At 51.0% G+C, this 19,143-nt stretch overlaps 2 pseudogenes; one reads left to right on the forward strand and one right to left on the reverse strand.

Moving 5' to 3' along the window:
* Window positions 1-4,922: 4,922 nt before the first annotated feature.
* LOC129150787 (eukaryotic translation initiation factor 4B-like) lies at window positions 4,923-6,867 on the forward strand (annotated as a pseudogene).
* A 7,279-nt stretch (window positions 6,868-14,146) lies between these two features.
* On the reverse strand, window positions 14,147-14,973 carry LOC103301227 (HCLS1-associated protein X-1-like; annotated as a pseudogene).
* Window positions 14,974-19,143: the final 4,170 nt, after the last annotated feature.

The following is a 19,143-nucleotide window of genomic DNA, read 5'->3' on the forward strand; positions in this document are numbered from 1 at the left end:
GGGTCGCGATGGGTCCCAGTACCCCAGGGAGGCTGCTGGCTGTGCCCGGCCATGCCCCCCGGGTCGCGATGGGTCCCGGTACCCCAGGGAGGCTGCTGGCTGTGCCCGGCCACGCCCCCCGGGTCGCGATGGGTCCCGGGACCTCCGGGAGGCTGCTGGCCGTGCCCGGCCATGTCCCCCCGGGTCACCATTGAACCTGGGACCCCCGGGAGGCTGCTGGCCGTGCCCGGCCACGCACCCCCGGGTCACGATGGGTCCCAGGACCCCCAGGAGGCTGCTGGCCGTGCCCGGCCACGCACCCCCGGGTCGCGATGGGTCCCGGGACCCCCGGGAGGCTGCTGGCCGTGCCCGGCCACGCCCCCCCGGGTCGCGATGGGTCCCGGGACACCGCGGAGGCTGCTGGCCGTGCTCGGCCATGTCCCCCCGGTCGCCATTGAACCTGGGACCCCCGGGAGGCTGCTGGCCGTGCCCGGCCACGCCCACCCGGTCGCGATGGGTCCCGGGACACCGCGGAGGCTGCTGGCCGTGCCCGGCCACGCCCCCCCGGGTCGCGATGGGTCCCGGGACACCGCGGAGGCTGCTGGCCGTGCCCGGCCATGTCCCCCCGGGTCACCATTGAACCTGGGACCCCCGGGAGGCTGCTGGCCGTGCCCGGCCACGCCCACCCGGTCGCGATGGGTCCCGGGACCCCCCGGAGGCTGCTGGCCGTGCCCGGCCACGCCCACCCGGTCGCGATGGGTCCCGGGAGCCCCGGGAGGCTGCTGGCTGTGCATACCACGCCCCTCTAGGGTTGCCATCACTCACCAGGACCCCCGGAACTAAGAGGATTTGGCGCCGCCATCTTGGTTTTCTCAATGGCCAGTTAGGCCACCCGGAGTCCCGCCCCCAGCCTCTGGCAGGCCCAATCATGGGCATAGCGGAGGTGCGGTCAATTTGCATGTTTCTCTATTATAATGTAGGATATATATATATATATATATATATATATATATATGTGTATATATATACTCAATTGCTATTCTTATTGTGTTTATGCAAATGGTCAAGCCAAATTGAAGCTAGACTTATTACAGTAAATGAATTGGTCTTTAATAAAATTGAGGGTGATTTTAGGGAGAAAAATTGTGTTTCAATAGGATATTATTAGAACTGAAATGTATTTCCCTTCCACCAGACCATTTGTCATAATTCTTGTTGTTCTAAATTTTGCCCAATGATACTAAATTTTATAACACAGTTTGTCTCCACCAGGTTACAAGCCCTACTCGCACCTAAGGAATACCACCTCTAGGCACCATTGCCACCTCCTTCAATGCCCATGCCTCATCGTCCCTCTGACAGACAGCAAGGATCTCTTGGCTCTGAGAGAAACCTCTGTCCCTCCTCAGCATGTAGCAGTTACAGAGAGACCCGGCACCCCTTTTCTCAGAAAGAACTCAGAGCCAAGGTCCTGGAGGAGGGATGTGTTAGGCAGTTAGACAGGCATGAGCAGAGCAAGGACGATGGGCCAATCGGAGGAGAAATGGATGGGACGCTGAGATGTGCATCTGGCCACTCCGACTGCTCTGAAGCTGGCAATGGAGGAAGCTGTAGAACAGACCTTACATTTTACAATGGAGTTGGGACACCTATTGATAATATACAGAATTATTCCATTTATTTTGGGAAGTCATATACAGGGACTGTTATATGTTGGGACCCACTGTCCGGGATAAGGATGCAGGCATGTTTCCCCTAAAGGTTACTGCAGTAGTTCCCTGTGGCACATGTCTGTTACTGAGTGCTTTAGTTACTGTCTTTCAGTATCTAATAGCTCCAATATGAATTGTTCAGATAATTTCACCTTCCCTTATAGTGATAGACATACTAAGCTGCTGGCTGGTTGGTTTCTGATATGTGGGGTAACTATTTATTCCTCCTAACAGCACTGGGGGCCCCTGTTTCTTAGGGCAACTGTCTTCATGCCTCAGAAACATCACAAGGCCCAAACCAAAAAGACCGTCTCACAGCCGTGGCACCGGACTGCAGCGATGATCTCCACCTGGGGAGCCCTGCTGAATGTACTGCTGTGACCATTTTGTTAGCTGGCAATGGTAGGCTCCCTTAGTGTAGAAGTGACCCGGCTGGCTTGTAGCAGGTAAAAGCCCCGAATGCTACTTACAGGGGATAAATCAAGAGCCGAGCCAGGCCAGGTAGGCAGTGCTGGAGAATTGGGCAGCAAAGGATTGTTTGCTGTTTGCGGCATAACCATGGTTGTGAGGAATTTAAAGGAATGTGCTGTTTTAATCTTTCTGACAATTCTCAGTTGATAGAAAGCATATCCAAGATCCTGCAGTTGATAGAAAGCATATCCAAGATCCCTGGAGCCGCCTTCCCAGACCACCCTGCCGGCTCTTCCCTGGGAACTGCTTTCAAGGCAGAAGCAGATGCAGACCAGCAGGATGAGACTTTTCATCTAAAACTAACCTCATAGATATGAGATGATAGAATAGCAGTGGGAGAATGATAGGGGCAAGAATAGAATATTAGGGACTAGCTATGGTTATGGGAAATATTAGTCATGCTCTGTTACCATGATTGCCTGTTTTCGTTAAAGAAAGGACATTCTGACCTGGCTGGGAGTCACCCTTAGACCTAGGAGTCAACCTTGGAATGTGGTCCATCTCATTCAAGAAATGCCTGTTATGGAAAGATTAACAACCTTGTTGCACAGACAATAGAGAACCACCTCAGCCTGCATTGCCTCCTTCCCCAGGCCTATGATCCCTCCTTCCCCACGTCATCTTTGTCTTACCCTCTATAAGCAGCTGGCTCATGGGGGCTGCAGAGCAGATTTTTGTGGATGAGCTGCTGCTCTCCCATGCTGCCGGCAGGATTGGAATAAACGCTCATATATGATTCAACCCTGTCTCTGCTTGATTGGCTCAAGTAGTGACAGGCAGCCCGGACCCACTGATTGTCCAGGTACAGTCCCATGATTGTAAGCAGGGGCTAGGTGATGCGTGAAATTTGCACAGGATCCAGAGGTGGGCTAGAGGTTGGAGAATCTGGAAGCAGGTGGAAGGCGATATAACCACCTGAGTGGACACCGGGAGGCCGGGACTGAGAGATGGCCGGACAGGGAGAGGAGAGTGGGGTGAATTCTGAGGCTGAGTGCTCCTCTCCTGGCCAGCCAGACTGCTGAGCGCAGATGCTGCTGCCCGAGGTTGGGCTCTCCCCAGGGGAGTCGGCAGATGCTTGTCTGGCCCCTAAGGGAGAGCCTGCTATTTTGGCCAGTCACTTTCCTTCTCTGGGCATCTGTCCTTTCACCTGTAAGACGGGCAGGGGACACACCTGTTCCTTAAACCCTTGTTCTCTGATGTGTTGCGTCTATGCTGTAAACTCGACCTTGACCCTCACTCACTCTTTGGACAGTACTTCACACCAGCGGGTATTTTGTTTTCAGAGAGCAGACCACTGAGAGGAAGGGCTCCTGCTAGTGCGCGCCTGCTGTTTCCTAGGCGCCGTGCCAGGCAATGTCCGAACATTGTCTTGTTGAGCTGTCCTGGCAGGTTTCCCCCGTGAGGCCTGAATTTGGCCCAGGGGACACTGTGATTTAAAGCATTAGAGTGTATTTTTCTCAGAGAACAAGAAATCTGGAAGCGGTTGCCCTCTGGCCTGACTCGGTGTGTCCGACATGTCAGGATGGACACAGATGTGCTCATCTTGGCCTTTCTTCGCAGCTGGGGAGGCTGCAACAGCCCCTCTGGGAGGTGGCGTGGGGCAGGGCAGCAGCAGGTATCTGTCCCTTTCTGAGCAAAGTGTTGCGAGTCTCCCTCTTTTACACAGAAGGGCATGAGGCCTAGAGAGGTGGGGCCGCTTTGCAAACCCTGAGAGTCAGCACGAGTCTTCTGAGAGCTTCCGGCTCCTCCTTTCCAGGGCTGGGCCCACATAGCCTTGCCCGTGCACTGGCATGGCCGTCAAGAGGCACCTGCGCTCCAGAGGCACAACAGAGCAAGGCCAGCTAAAGACCAGGGAACCCACACCGGGCGGGGCCTGGAGCTGGGTGTGTGGCTGGGCCTCCGCACTTCTTGGTGGCGATACTCAGGAAAAGCACACAGCACTGCCCTCCCTCTCTCACCACGCGGCCGCAGCAGAAAGCATAGGAAGGGGACTGTCTCCCCAACAGCCTTCTGGCTGAGGGTGGAGGGACTGGTTGAGGAAGCACTTAAGTCCCCAAACCAGCCAGGTGGCCTCTGAGACACAACTGGGACGGAGGTTTCAATCACTCGGCACAGTGATGCTGCTGCGTATAGGACACCTCGACTGACACCCCACTCGGGGACCACACATGGGAAGGAGCCGCCTTCCCAGACCACCCTGCCGGCTCTTCCAGGGCATCTGCCCTGTGATGTCACAGAGCACTCCATGAAGGCATCCCTCAGAGGATTAAGTATCAGAGCAGCGTGTTTACCGCGTGACCCCCCAATCAGAGGGGTGGACCGCTTTTGGTTATGCTGAGCTTGAGGGCCTGGACTCCTGTTCAATGCCTGCACCTCGATGAGAGTCTCTGGGTAACAGGAGAATTCGAGTGGACGTTGCTGATCAAGCCCAGGGTAAAGACAGCGATGATCCTTCTGGCCGAGATAGAAATCGGGATTCTGACAAAACAGACACAGACAGCTTTGAGGACGACCCACCTGGAAGAGGTGGTGGCAGCTCTGGAGACAAGTATGGAGATGGAGATTGTTATGATTCAGACGATACGGTGATGGGTGTGGGACCGTTACCGTGACGGCCGCGCTGGGCTCTGCACGCGATGGTGGCCGGTCGCTGTGATACAGCGGCAGGACAGGCAGTGGCACAGAGCACGTGGTATGGGTGCCGAAGGGATGCTGACTGCAGAGGGGGTGGGCCCGCTATGCAGACAGGTGAGGGATGTGATGATCGGCCATGGAGACCATAGGGGTGATGACAGAGGCCCCGAGACCGAAGCTGAATCCAAAGCCTCGGAGCACCTCCCAGGCCAGCGGAGCACCTCCGTCTTTGGAGGGCAAGGCCTGTGGCACAGCCGCTAGGGAGCGAGACGTAGAGGAGCGGCTACGGAGGGGGCAGGAGGAACTGCAGCCTCAGCTGGACGTGCCACGGCCAGAACGGCGCCCCGGAGAGATCCCAAGCCGTGGAGTGAAGGAACTCAGGAACGGTCAAGGACAGGAAGAGCGGCATCGCAGCCTGGGGCTCAGCCACATCTGGCAGAGATGCACGGTGGAGAGAGGGAGAAGTCTCCAACGAAACACGCAGTAGGAGGAAGACTGGCACTCCAACCGCTAAGCCTCCCAAACCTGAACAGCCTCCAGGTCCCGCCAGCCCCCGCAGCAAAGGAGAATGCTGGGGGAAGGGATGTTCCAACCCTCCTGCTGGGCCTCAGAGCTCAGACTCGGCACAACCCCTGCAAGTGGTGGGGGAAGTGGCCCCAGCTCAGCCACCGAGGAAGGACTGCAAAAGGCCGACGTGAGCACTCCAGCCGTGGCCCAGGAGATGGCGGGGCAGACCACTGGCGGGAGTCAGATAGAAAGATGGCAAAAAGCATCCAACTCCCTTTCTCCGAGGCTCTCTCTACCCTGGAATGTTCGAGAGCAAACCAAACCTCTAGCCAGACAAGACAAAATAAAACTCACCTCTCCTGGAAAAAAGAAAAAAGAAAAGAGCATCCAGCATTGACTTGTGACCAAGGACGGGCAGCCAGGTGGTGCTGCTGGAGTCGGCCTGGCGATGCCCGCTCCTCCCCTCACTGCTCTCTGGGGCCCTTTCCTTCTCTCCAGGCTCCTGCACAGACGCCCTGACGCCGGGAGGGGTTCTGTTCAGGCTAACGCTCACGTGTACCGCCGTGGAACCCGGCCCTGCCCTCTGTCCGTGACGGCCAGCCACGCCCTGGGCACCCAGGCAGCCAGCCCGGCCTGGCCTGTGAGGGCGAACATTTGTTTGATTGTCTTTTCTCCACTGGAAAATTACCAGAGAATTATTTTTTGCAGATTTAATTTAATGGAAGTGGAAACCTGGACACATTAGAATCTCACAAATTAGAACAAAGTGTGGGAAATTGGAAACGCGAAGACTGAATTTTCTGCTCTTTTGCATTTCTCTGCTCAGAGGCATTTGGAAGGCCAAGGGCGAGTCGGAGGCAGCAGCGCTGGGCGGTACCCTCCTCCCACCCCACCCTCTGGTTTTGTTCGCTGTCGAAGTCTTCAGATGTGGCTTCTGGAAGACCACCTTGCTCCTAGCAGGCCACGTCGGGATGGGTGTGTGGTGCATGGGGAGGGATCAAGGTCAGGTCCCTGGATGTATCCTCTTGGTCCTCAGTTTCCGGCTGATGGAGGGCCTGTTTCCTGAGTTTGGAATGAAATGTGAGCACAGAGCTGCCCCGCGGGAAGCTCCTCCTGGCCTCTGCGCACCTCAGAGCCTGCCCGCCTGCACCACCAGGTCTGCGGGATGCATGCTGTGGGCTCCTCGGGGCCCTTTGCCCACACTCACCCGCTTTTCTAGTGCATCTCCACACCTTTCCTCAGGCTCGGGCTCAGGCTCACTTACCTGTGAGCGCCTAGAAAGCCAGGCTGAACTCCCGGAGCGGCTCCCGTCGCACCTCTCCAAGGCCGTCCTCCATAACACGGAGATGAGCGCGCTGCTTCTCTTTCCCGTTGTGGTTGTGGTGAGTCTGTGCCTCATTTCCTTCCCAATCCCTGGCCCCAGCACAGCACCTGGCCCAGGAGGCATCAGCAGCCCAACCCGGAACTCCTCCGAGTGAACAAGCCCTGGTTCTCTGGGCACAGGTGGGCCCTGGAGGCCTCGCCCGCGGCTCGGAGGGCTGGCCCCCTGCACGGCCAGCTCTGAAGACAGCAGGGCGTTTGGCGCTGCAGCAGCCTCGCCCTCTGCAGTCCTTTCTGCCAGGCTCCCATTTAACATTTGTGTCTAGATGCAACCATCAGTGCCCTTGACATTTTCCATTTTTTAGATGGTTGTTCCTATTAAATTGTTGTAATGGAACAAATGAATGTTACTTGTTATATTTTCTTCTTAAAAATCTGTTTCCAAATGGATGTTTTACCAAGTTTTCAACAGTAGATATTCCCTGTGACTGAGCTGGTGGCTGGAGAGAGCACTGGCGTGGGCCTCGGAGCCGGGCTGGAGCGGTGCCCGTGGGCGGCGAGGCCCTGAGGGCTCAGGAGGGAGGAACGCCGTGCTCACATGGTCTGTACAGAGTGGGCACCACAGCCGAGGAATCCGCATCCTTTACAAGTCTATTGATTTCTCAATTGGCAATGATGATCATAAAAGACTCCCCTAAACTGTTGCAGTATGGAGAATAAGAATAAAAAAATTAGACCATATTTTCAGCACTGAGACAATGACAATATTTTAGTATATTTGTTAGTCAGTTTTTCCATGTGTACATATTTTACACATATTTAATAAATATGAAAATCTGAAAAGAAAAATATACAACACGAAGAAGAAAATGAAAAATCTCCCACACTGAAGCCCGGATGTAAGTGCTGTTGGCGATGTGATGCGTGGTCTTTGGGAACGCTGTTCTCCTGCTCTAATAAATATCAAAACCGAGATGTTCATCCATCGTGCTGGCAGCTTGCTTTTTGTCACTTGTACTATATCGTGAACAGCTTTTGGAACCAAGAAGTACAACAGCCTCATTTTTAACGACTGGCTAGCAGCCCTTTGTAGAGATGTACCACCATTTATTTGTCAAAATTGCTTTTATTTGAAATGTAAGTTGTTCTCAGTTTTTGCTATTATACATAGTACTTTGATAAATATCTTTGACTGTAGAAGAATACATGTTTGCACACTTATTTATTTATTTTAGGATAAATTTGCATGAGGGTGATTTACAGGTGACTGCGCCTGCGTGATTTGGAGCCATTTGACATGGTCCTCCAAACTGCATCCCGAAGAATGGCATCTGGTTGTTCCTTATAGAGGCATCGGAGAAGCTCCTTTCTCCACACTTGTCCTGGTTCCATTCAAATTTCCCTCTTATTTCATCAGCTTTGGTCAATTCACGTCTTTTAAGAGCAACCATTTCTCTGAGATTTTAAAATTTATCAACGAGGCGTACATAGTTCTATAATAAACTGTCCCATGCCTGTGGCTGTCAGTCCTTTTGTTACGAAGAATGCCTTTCGGCATATTTCAGAGTGGCTCCTCTCCCCCATCTGCTGTAAGGGCGTTTCCCAGCCATCTTCATGGCGAAACTGGGGCAAGTCCTGGCGGCAAAGCCCAGGAATGAGAGACCCTATGACTGGCCCGGGGAGGGCTTGAGGGAGCGCTGACCAGCAGTTTGTCACCACAGTTGGGCCTCCCGGCATGGCTCCCAGGTGGTGTCTGCCCTAGGCTTCTTGTGGGCCTGAATCTGCACCCACCTGTCTGGGCAGAGGGTGCCCTGTGATTTCAGTTCTCTGATGGGTCCAAGAAGAGTTGCTGATTTTCAGTTTGTTTAACTCTTTTTGTGCTGTGAGAATGAGAACAAAAGGCAATGCCAAAACTTATATACAGGCCTGGGAATCAGAAGTCCTCCATGCTTAATGCTTTGTTTTTTCCCCCTTTTTGTCAATTAGCATTATGAGATGTTTGTCTATATTATGGTCTTTTCACCCTATAAGTTCTTATAATTGATTCCAATTTTTAGGATTTGAATGAATCCAACTTTTTATATTTAACTAGAGGCCTGGTGCATGAAATTCGTGCATGGAGGGGGTGGTGTCCCTCAGCTTAGCCTGCACCCTCTTCAATCTGGAACCCCTTAAGGGATGTCCGACTGCCCGTTTTGGCCCAATCCCGGTGGTCAGGCCTAAACGAGCAGTCAGACATTCCTCTTACAATCCAGGACTGCTGGCTCACAACTGCTCGCCTGCCTGCCTGCCTGATTGCCCCTAACAGCTTCTGCCTGCCAGCCTGATCACCTACTAACCACTCCCCTGCCAGCCTGATCGATGCCTAACTGCACCCCTGCCAGCCCGATTGCCCCCAACTGCCCTACCCTGCAGGCCTGGTCCCCCGCAACTGTCCTCCCCTGCAGGCCTGGTCCCCCCCAACTGCCCTACCCTGCAGGCCTGATTGCCCACAACTGCCCTCCCCTGCTGGCCATCTTGTGGTGGCCATCTTGTGTCCACATGGGGGTGGCCATCTTGTGTGTTGGAGTGATGGTCAATTTGCATATTACCTCTTTATTATATAGGATAATTCTTTCCTTTTTCTTTAGGTTTGATTTTGCCACTATTTTTCTAGCTTTTTAAAAATTATAATCCAGACCTGAGTATGTGTGTGTGTGTGTGTGTTTTTTTTTTAATTGATTTTAAAGAGAGGGGAAGGGAAAGAGAGAGAAAAAAGAAACATAGATGTGAGAGAGAAGCAATGATTGATTGCCTCCTGTACACACCCCAACCAGGGATTGAACCCACACACTAGGTGTGTGTCCTGACCGGGAATCGAACCCTCAACATTTTGGTGTAAGAAAAAATGCTCCAACCACGGAACCACCCAGCCAGAGCTTTTTGAATTAATTTATTTTTACTGTGTCATCTCTTAACTTGATTCCTTTGTTCTGCTACAATCCTTAGTGAAACAAATTACCTGCATGTTACTACATCATAACTCTTTAGGGCACGCTGTCCCATGTGCTCCTCACCAGCACACTTCAGTGTGCAGTGCACGCGCAGCACACAGAAGGGGCATGACCCGCATGGTTGGACACATGATGAATGGATGCATGAATGCTAGATTTAGGGGGTCTGTCTTTTTAATTCGTATGTTTTCCCTGTTTAAACTTATGTGACTGTTCCTTCAAAATTAAATTTTCTGCATGAAAAGCTCTTGCTTCTCTGATCCAGTTGCACTGTGTATATAATTTTATGTCTTGCTTTGTAAAATTTAATCTGGTTGTCATATTTTGTGAAGTTAATAATGTTATTACAGATTAATTTTACTTGCTTATTAACCTACTGGTGTAAAGTTGAGATATTGGCAATTATTTTTGCTATTAAAATTATGTAAATATTTTTATTCATAGAGTTTGTAAAGTATTGTAGAGACTTTCCTTACAATAAAATCTCTGTAGTGAAGTCTATGGGTCAAAGGTATGAATATTTAATTTATTTTTATGTTTTTCTATTTTGACCTATGGCTTCACCAAAGCGCAGGACAGAATGTGGCAGCCCTGCAACCTAGGGATGTAATTGTGTCCCTGCAGTTGCCAACTTGGGGTGCTGTCCTCTCTGTGCCCCATCTCTGGTCCTGCTCCTTGTGCTACACTGTCTGTCTGTCTGTCCCTCTTTAGATCTTCAGAACGTTTTTTCCAGTTTCTCAAATGCAAAGAAGCTGTGAGTAGAAAGATCAAGAATTAAGAGGATGCATTTAATTATTTCACTTATTCTTCTATTAAATCAGACTGACTAAGGCCTTTGAAAGTCAAGAGTACAAAGGAGAAGATAACGCCCAAATGGTTCATTTATTACTGAGTGCATTTCACAGGGTGAGAGAGTCAAGCTGTGTGGAGTGGGAGGAAATGGAAGGTGAGAGCGCATTTCCCACTCCCCGTCCCTCTCCCTGGAGATAACTGCTTCTGAGCGTGTGCCTGATTCCTTCCCGGTGAGTTTATGCACCAGCAAAGGTATCCTGTGTTTTGTACTGCTGGTCCGAGTCTTAGTGTGTTGGTGGGAATTCTCCACACAAGCCTGGAGTGCCACCTGGTGGCAATGGCGTGAGAACATCCAGACTGTAAGCGGCTTCTGCTTTTACCTGTTTTTTAAATTTTTAATTGGGGGGAGGGGGTGGAGAGAGAGACAGAGAGAGGGAGAGGCTTGTTGTTCCACTTACATGCATTCATTGGCTGAGTCTTGTACCGTATGTGCATGTCTCTGACCGGGGATCAAACCTGCGACCTTGGTGTGTTGGGATGACACTTCAACCAGCTGAGTCCCCGCCAGGTCAAGGCCCCCTCACCTCCTTTTTAAGAAGGGTTACATGTGCATTTAGAGTCCGTGAAACGAGGTGTACCTATGTTCACATTTTTAATCCCCATAATGAGAAATATCATCTAGACTGTTCTGTATCTTGCAAGGATCTTTAAAAAATCCCATCAGCTCACACAACTAGTCCAGTAATAGGATGTGAAACAGGTTCATCTGCTAAGGAAGCACATACTTTTAACCACTGATGTCTGCCTCCAGAATGGCCCACTTGGGACCAATGGATCAAAGTTTCAGGGAGGCAAAGCGGAACTCTGCGGAGAGACTGTTCCAGCAGCGGTTTGTGTAAGGGGTTGCTAGCCCCGGGCAGGTGAGCTGAGGTGTCCCGTACAGTGAGATGGCCGTCAGTCCTAGTTGTTGTGGAGATATCTTACTGAGATGATGAACCGGCACGTCACTTAGAACAGGGCAGCTTTCCCAGGACAAGCCCAAGACAAGTTGAGTAGTAGGTTGTCAAGTGTGCATGTGGTGAAAGATATAAAGCAAGGCTAATGCATCGACTCTGACTCACAATGAAACGTCAAGTCAATCATTTCCTTGTGCCTCGGTTTCCTCATCTGTGAAATGGAAGAAGCTGGACTTAATGAATATGAATGTACCTTCTAACACAACAATTCAATGGCAGTATTTTAAAAAATGTATATTTTTATTGATTTTTAGAGAGAGAAGGGAAAGGTAGAGGGAGAGAGAGAGACATCAACATGAGAGAGAAACATCCATCGGCTGCCTCCTGCACGCCCCACACTGGGGATGGAGCCCGCACCCTGGCATGTGCCCTGACTGGAAGCGAACCTGTGACCTTTTGGTGCACAGGACAACACCAGCCAACGCGACACATGGGCAGGAAGGCAGTGCTTTGAACCTACGGTTTTGTTGATTAGGAAGAATAACCTCGTTAGGAACTGATGGCCAGGGATGGAGTCTTTTCAGCTTGAGTTAAGTAGCACTGAGAAACTCTGCCTGTTTATACTCTCAACAGAAACACATGCCCATCCTGCCTCCTCTTTTCAAGACTTCAGGGTGGCTGACAGCAAAAACGTGAGCAGAGGTGAAGTCTGAGGTCAGCGTGTCACTTATAGCAGAAGTAATGGTGTGTCATGCGCCCTGGTCTTCGGTGCTGGGTGGCCTACTGGCAGATAAATGGGCATTATTTCCAGGGTGTCGTAGCAAAGGTCTTGTCCAGGAGAGTAACCACGGTATTCTAAGCTGCCAGTGGGAGGGACCAGGGCTTTAACCATTCCGGGCGACTCTAGATTTGGTGGGTAAGGTTGCTGAGAGTGGGACACATTTACATTTTACTTATATGTGGGTTACACAGTCTCTTTCTGATTATCTGTCTCATTTATTCATGAATACCACTATACATCAGGCATTTTCCTAGACACTGGAGATGCAGCTGGTAACAGCCAGTCCTCATGGAGCTCATATCCCACCAGGGAGACAAATAAGATACCTTGTCATGCCAGGCAGTTGTTATAAAGGGAAGAGGAGGCAGGCTAGCGCCTAGAGTGACCAAATATGTTACACAGGAAGGTTGGAGAAGTCTCATGGATGAGGCAACATTTGAGTGAAGGGAGAGAGATTTTCTAGGCGGGGAATGACAAGAACAAAAACCCTGAGAAGAAATGTGCTTGGTATGTTCAAGAAACAGCCGGGAGGCCCAAAAGTCAGGGAGAGATCAATGGGTGATGATCCCAGACAGCGTGGGGTGGGGGCCATAGGCCTTGTCAGTCGTAGCAGGAAGCTTGAATTTGCTCCTGGTTCTAGAGGGGAGCCATCAGAGGACCTGTAAGGAGATGAAGCATGTGCCAATATATGTTTAAATCCAAACGCTGTGAGGAGAGTTAATTAGGGGCAAAGGTTGGGGCAGAGAGAGCCCTGAGAAGCTCTGGCGGAGTCTGAGGAAGTGTGTGCAGGAGGGAGCTGCTGGGATAAGGGCGAGGGGGCTGCGTCTGGGCGTGCTTCTAACGCAGAGCGCAGGGACTCGCTGCAGATTGGGTGTGAAGGGAGGGGAGATGCAGCGTGACAGGGCTTCAGCTTCAGCAACTGGGCGGGGGGCAAGTGGGGGTGAGGAGCTGGCGAGGGGCGGCAAGCTGCGTGTGCACCTGGGGCCGGCCTGCCAGAGTCCAGGGCACGTGTTGGGGCTGGAGTCAGACGCCTGGAGTCGGAGCTCATGGCCGTGGTCTGGACCAAGGCACTATTGGGAGTTTTCAACATGCATGTGGATTCCATGGACCTGTAACCCGTTCGGTGGCTTCAGGCTGTCCTGTAACTCCAGCTGAGACAGCAGGGGAGCCATGCATAAGAGAGGATGCTTTCAGAGTCTGCAGTCGCCCAGTTACCTCCTTCACCCTGGCACATGGATTGACCTTCAGACATGTCATTCATGTCACCCGGCAATAAAGATGAGCAGATTTTTAGCTGTTGTTTGATCCTGAGAGGAATAACTGGACTGCCATCTGTCTGCTGGGACCTCTTTGGGACTCAATTCTCTCTGTACTGTTTCCCTCCATCCTCAATAAATGATTTTCTAGGATGGAAATGCTTGGACACAATAGTCACTCAGAGGAAATTTATTGAATTAATGAATACTCAATAATTTTATAGGTGAGTCAGGCTGCATAGGGTTTGCTTTTCCAAATAAATGATAAATGTTTGAATATAAATTACAGCCTTTTACAAAATATATATCTTTATTGATTTCAGGGAGAGGGAGAGAGAGATAGAAACATCAATGATAAGAGAGAATCATTGATTGGCTGCCTCCTGCATGTCTCCCACTGGGGATTGAGCCTTAACCTGGCATGTGCCCTGACTGGAAATTGAATGGTGACCTCCTGGTTCATAGGTCAATGCTCAACCACTGAGCCATGCTGACTGGGCAAAATTACAGCCTTTCCTATGACCAAAAGTTTCAAAAGAGTTGCCTGTGTTTCAATTTGATGAATCCATTCATTTTTTTTTAGCATAAATAAGGGTTTTGTTGGTCAGTTCGTGTGAATGACATACTGACATACCCCTAATTCACTGTTCACACACCCAAGGTGGCAGGAGGAGAAGCTAAGCCCATTGATGGTGAGGAAGGGTGGGAGGTGGGAAGAACCTGAAGGCCTCCCAGGTTAACAAGGCTACTGGGACCAGGACCAACGGCCTAGCAATAAATCCAGGATGAAAAGGCATCATCCAAGGCTGGAGGAGCTGGTGGTTCTGAATCATCTCTAGGACTGCCATCTGCTTCCTGATGGGTTACTGGGGCTTCTGTTCGGCCCTCACTGTCCACCACAGACCGGTGCTCCTCTGCTGTCCCATCTGGCCTAGTGATCTTAGTCACACAGACGCTCTTGAAATAGAATTTGGGCTGGAGCTGCAGAACTGGGCCAAGGCCCTCCTGGAAAACCTGGGATTCAAGATTCTTGTCCTCTTTGGCTCTAGAATTGGGGTGGGGGGGGTGTCACAGGTCACATATCATCAAACCTATGGAAAGGTCTCTGGGAACCCCAGCCTGGTGCTGGTTTTGGAGAGTCAGTTCTTGCATCACTCTTCAAGACTCCCAAAGATCCTGTGTTGGTGACTCTCTGGATACTTAAACACTGAGTCCCGAAGCTCTGTCCCTCCTGCAATCTCTCACTCTGTGTCTCTGACTCTGTACCTGGAAGTTCAGGAGGATATGAAGGCAAGGCTCAGGCCCCCATCTTGCTGAAGATGTTATTAAAATCCGTACCAGGTCACCAAAGCCAAAATTATCCTGGAAATGCATCCCCCTCCAGGGCTGAAGCTGAAGCCGAATTCCTCAGGGGCCTGGGGGTCCTCAAACCTCAAGCTCCCAGGGCCCCATGTGGCCCCTTCTTCATCCTCATCCTCATCTTCATCTCGAATCATTCCTCCAAAAAGGATCCCTGTGGCTCTGAGGTCCAGAAAAGCCGAAAAAGCCCCAAAAGAGGTCAAAGAGGCTCATTCCCGTATTGGGATTCGAGCCCCACCTGAGGCCCATTCACACTGGGAGGAAAGCCTACATTACGCTCTCATTTGATTGTTTAACAAATAGTTGTTGGCTGCCTATGTGCCAAGTGTCCTTCCAGGCACTGGGGATAGAACGTGGACAAGTCCTTGCCTTCCCAAAGTTCACATTCTGGTGAGAACAGGCAGCTGATAAATAGGCAAGCAAATGAAATATAAAGTCAGGTAGTTGTAATGTTATAAAGAAAAATCCAGCACAGTGAGGATGAAGATCTGGTGAAGTGGGTGGTCCCGGAAGGGCCTCTGAGGAGGCAGCTGGGGCTGAGAACTGAACGAAGTGAAGGTGATGGTCCTGTGAAGGTCTGCGGTAGGACTAGTCAGAAGGGACTGCAGCTCAAAGGCCCTGAGTGGGATGAGGTGGCGTTCCTAGGCAGCCAGGAAGGAGCACTGTGTCTGGAGCCACATTGGGGCTGCCAGCGGGCCTGCAGGCATGGCCAGAGTTCAGGTATTATGCTACGTGAGCTGGGGAGCCATCAGCTGGGGAGGAGAGGAGTAACATGATCTGATTTAGGTTTTCAAAGGATCAGTGTTATTGCTTTGATAGTGGATCACAGGGGACAAGAATGGAAGTGAGGAGAGCTGTCAGATCGCCGGGGCAGCCAGGTGAGAGGTGGAGGTGAGCTAGAATGGTGACAGGAGGAGATGACAATGGTCAGATCCTGAGTGTATTCTGAGCCTACAGGATTGTTTATAAATTGGATGTGGGTTGAGAGAGAGAGAGGAGTCAAGGGTATCTCTAATAGTTTTGCCAGAGAAACTGTTGACTGGGATGAGGGAAATGCAGCGGGGATGGCAGGTGGGATGAGTGGGGTGGAGAGCTGCACTGGGAACCTCTCCCATGTGGATGATTCTTAGAACCACAGGTCTGGACGACTTTATCGAGAAAACGAGTTAGCGATTGGGAAAGAGGAGGTGGCCACACATGCACGTGGGGCTGGGTGTGACACTTTTTCTCCTTATTTTGTCCTTAAAAAGAGAAAGAACTGGCCCAGAATTCCTTCCTAATTGGGTTACCCTGTCATGTGGCAAAACCACTTCCCCTTCAAAGACAGTGAGGTGCAAACCAACTGGGGGATTCAGAGAGCATGTGTGATGTTTGTCAGCAGTGTTTCTGACGGGAAACCTCTCACATCTATCTTTTTGTCCTTTCTTTGACCCTTTTGTCTTTTTTACTTGTGTTGACAAAATTCACAGTATGGCCAACATTAAAATGCACAATATTTTTATTGTCTAAATACAAATGCTTGTCCTATGGACCTGCTTTTGGAGAAGGATAAAGAAGAAAACGCCAGTATGCTTCCAGGACTGTGCCCCAAAATACCACGTGTCACCTCCCCTGCCTGAGAGGAAAGACTATGTGCACCCCTCCCTCAAGGGGACTGTGATCCGGAGAAGGTCCCTGGTCTGCTTTGATAATAGCAGGTTTGTGATGTTAACTTAAAAATGAAAAAGGCCTTTCAAGGTGAGAGGCAAGAAGCTTTATTTGAAATTGGTAATTGTTAGAGAGTAGAAATTTTTGAGCATGTTTCCTCCTAGTTGACTTAGCCTTGAATCCCAGCTGCACCTCACAAAATAGCCTTGCAAGATAGAACACTGTCAGCTTTCTGAAGAATAGGATGACCCTGTAAATAACATGGTCATCAATAACATGACCCTGACATTACTTAAGAAAAACTGTTTTGTCTTAAACTGCTTGCTCTGTAAAAACAAGATGTGGTAAATGTGCTTAAAAGCAGTCCTGCACAAAAGGTCGGGGCTGCTCTCTGGACTCCCTGTGTGGAGAAAGATAGAGCAGTCACCAGCTGGGTAATAAAGGCTCTCTAAATTTTAATTTGGTCTGGACTCCAGTGGTCATTCACTTGTGTTCATTCCACAATATTTGGAGGCCCCAGCGAGATAACCAGCTGGGGCCTCCAAATGACCAGAGCCCACTGGTGTCCCCGGACTCTCCGACCCAGGGGGGTGATCTCTGAGAGACGTTCCTCAGCCCCAGGACTGGTAGAGGTCGGAGACCCCACCTGCTAAATTCCTGATTGACTCTGATCGGAGCCGCCTGGATCTGGTTCTTACCAGTAAGAAACTTATTTCTGGTTCTGTTCTGTGGGTGCCCATCTAGGGTCTCTGGAAGGCTGGACGCAGTGCTACTTCTGAGACCAGATCCCGGTGCACGATGGTGCCCGGCGATCCTCAGTTGGTTGTCATTGTCTTTGTTATTCTGTGTTATTGTGGCCTAATTGTGTCTATCATTAGAATGGGTCAGTCTGCTTCATGTTCTGTCTGTACTCCCCTGCAATGTTTTTTGAAAAATTTTCAGGAATTCAAGTGGCGAGCGGATGACTACGGAGCCTCTGTTAATGCTTTTGATTTACAGAAATTTTGTGAGCGGGAATGGCCGACTTTCCTATATCCCAGTGAGTGGCCCTCGGAGGGGTCCACTGATCTAGGGCTGGCATATAATGTCCAACGTGCCGTTTTCGACAATCCCGGCCACCTGGACCAAATTCCTTATATCCAAATTTGGATAGACATCTTGACTGACAATCCCAAGTGGCTCCAGGACTGCCAAAAACCTCCCAGAAGAAGGAAAAATTGGGACAGAGACGGAGACGGACTATCGTCCTTACTAAACCTCCCATCACTAAACCTCCTCCCAGAGAGACCGAGGGGAAGCCAGCTGCGTCAGCGCTGCAGGGAGGGTGGGAAGGAGTGAGCAAGGGGGCGGAGGTGCGGGACAAGAACAGGGAAGTGCTGGCACAGGAGTGCCGCCATGTGCTGGCCTGGAGGCCCGAGCCACTGCCCCACCCCGAGACTGAGAAATAACCTCCTGTCCTTCCAGCACCCCCGGAGGACCCCCTCTTGACAGAACCTCCCCCGTATCCATCTGTCCCGATTGTGGGTCCTCCTGAAGGTCCAATGAGTCCACTCCACACCCGCAGTGGGACTGAGTATAGACCCCATCATTCAGACCCTTCCCCTGATTCCTCAGGGGTCCAGATGCTGCCCCTGCATCAGATAACTCTGGTAGCAGAGGATGGCAGGCCGTTTATGGTTTATGTCCCTTTCACGACTAGCGACCTGTATAACTGGAAGAATCAGAACCCCTCGTTTTCTCAGAATCCCCAGGGATTCATCTCTCTTTTGGAGTCTGTATTTTTTACCCATCAGCCCACCTGGGACGACTGTCAGCAACTCCTCCAGACTCTGTTCACTTCAGAAGAGAGAGAAAGGGTGAGAACAGGAGGGTAGAAAACTGGTCCTTGGACCAGATGATCAGTCAGTGTCGGACTCAGCGCGGCTGGAGGCCATTTTTATGCTCTCCTGACCCCCGAGAGACCCCAACTCAGATCGAGGTAAGGAGGCTCTCGATCGGTATCACCAGACTCTGCTGAGGGGAGTCCGAGCAGCTGCGCGGAAGCCCACCAGTCTGTCTAAGGTAACTGAAACTGTGCAGGGACCGAATGAATCCCCGGCTGCTTTTCTAGAGCGCTTGTGTGAAGCCTACAGGCTCTACACCCCCATAGATCCTGAGGTGCCAGAAAACAGGCGGGCAGTTAACATTGTTTTCGTGTCCCCAGTCAGCCCCAGATATAAGAAAAAAGTTACAAAAGTTAGAAGGCTTTGAGGGAAAGATGCTGTCAGAATTGGTAGAGGTAGCACAGAAGACATTCAACAATAGAGAAGACCCCGGTGAGCTAACCAAAAAGATGGCACAGGTTTTATTAACCATGAACGGGGGAAAAGGACACGGGAGGAAAGGAAACCAAAAGGAAGAGGAGCAAGGGGCTCCGTCTTCACTAGCCCCCAGGAGCCCAGGGTCACTTTGCAAGTTGGGGGCAAACCAGTAGATTTCCTTATTGATACTGGAGCCACGTTCTCCGTCCTACAACAGGCGGAAGGTCCGGTGTCTAAGGAGCGAACCCCTATTCAAGGAGCTACTGGGAAGACAAAATCATATCCATGGACTCAGGCCCGAATAACCAATTTAGGGGCTGGGACAGTGACCCACTCGTTCCTAGTGATGCCAGAATGTCCTTACCCCTTACTAGGACGGGACCTCCTCAGCAAATTACAAGCCACCATCTCATTCCAGGGGGAGGGAGCAAAAGTA

Source organism: Eptesicus fuscus, chromosome 11 (genome assembly GCF_027574615.1).
Source record: "Eptesicus fuscus isolate TK198812 chromosome 11, DD_ASM_mEF_20220401, whole genome shotgun sequence".
Taxonomy (NCBI): domain Eukaryota; kingdom Metazoa; phylum Chordata; class Mammalia; order Chiroptera; family Vespertilionidae; genus Eptesicus; species Eptesicus fuscus.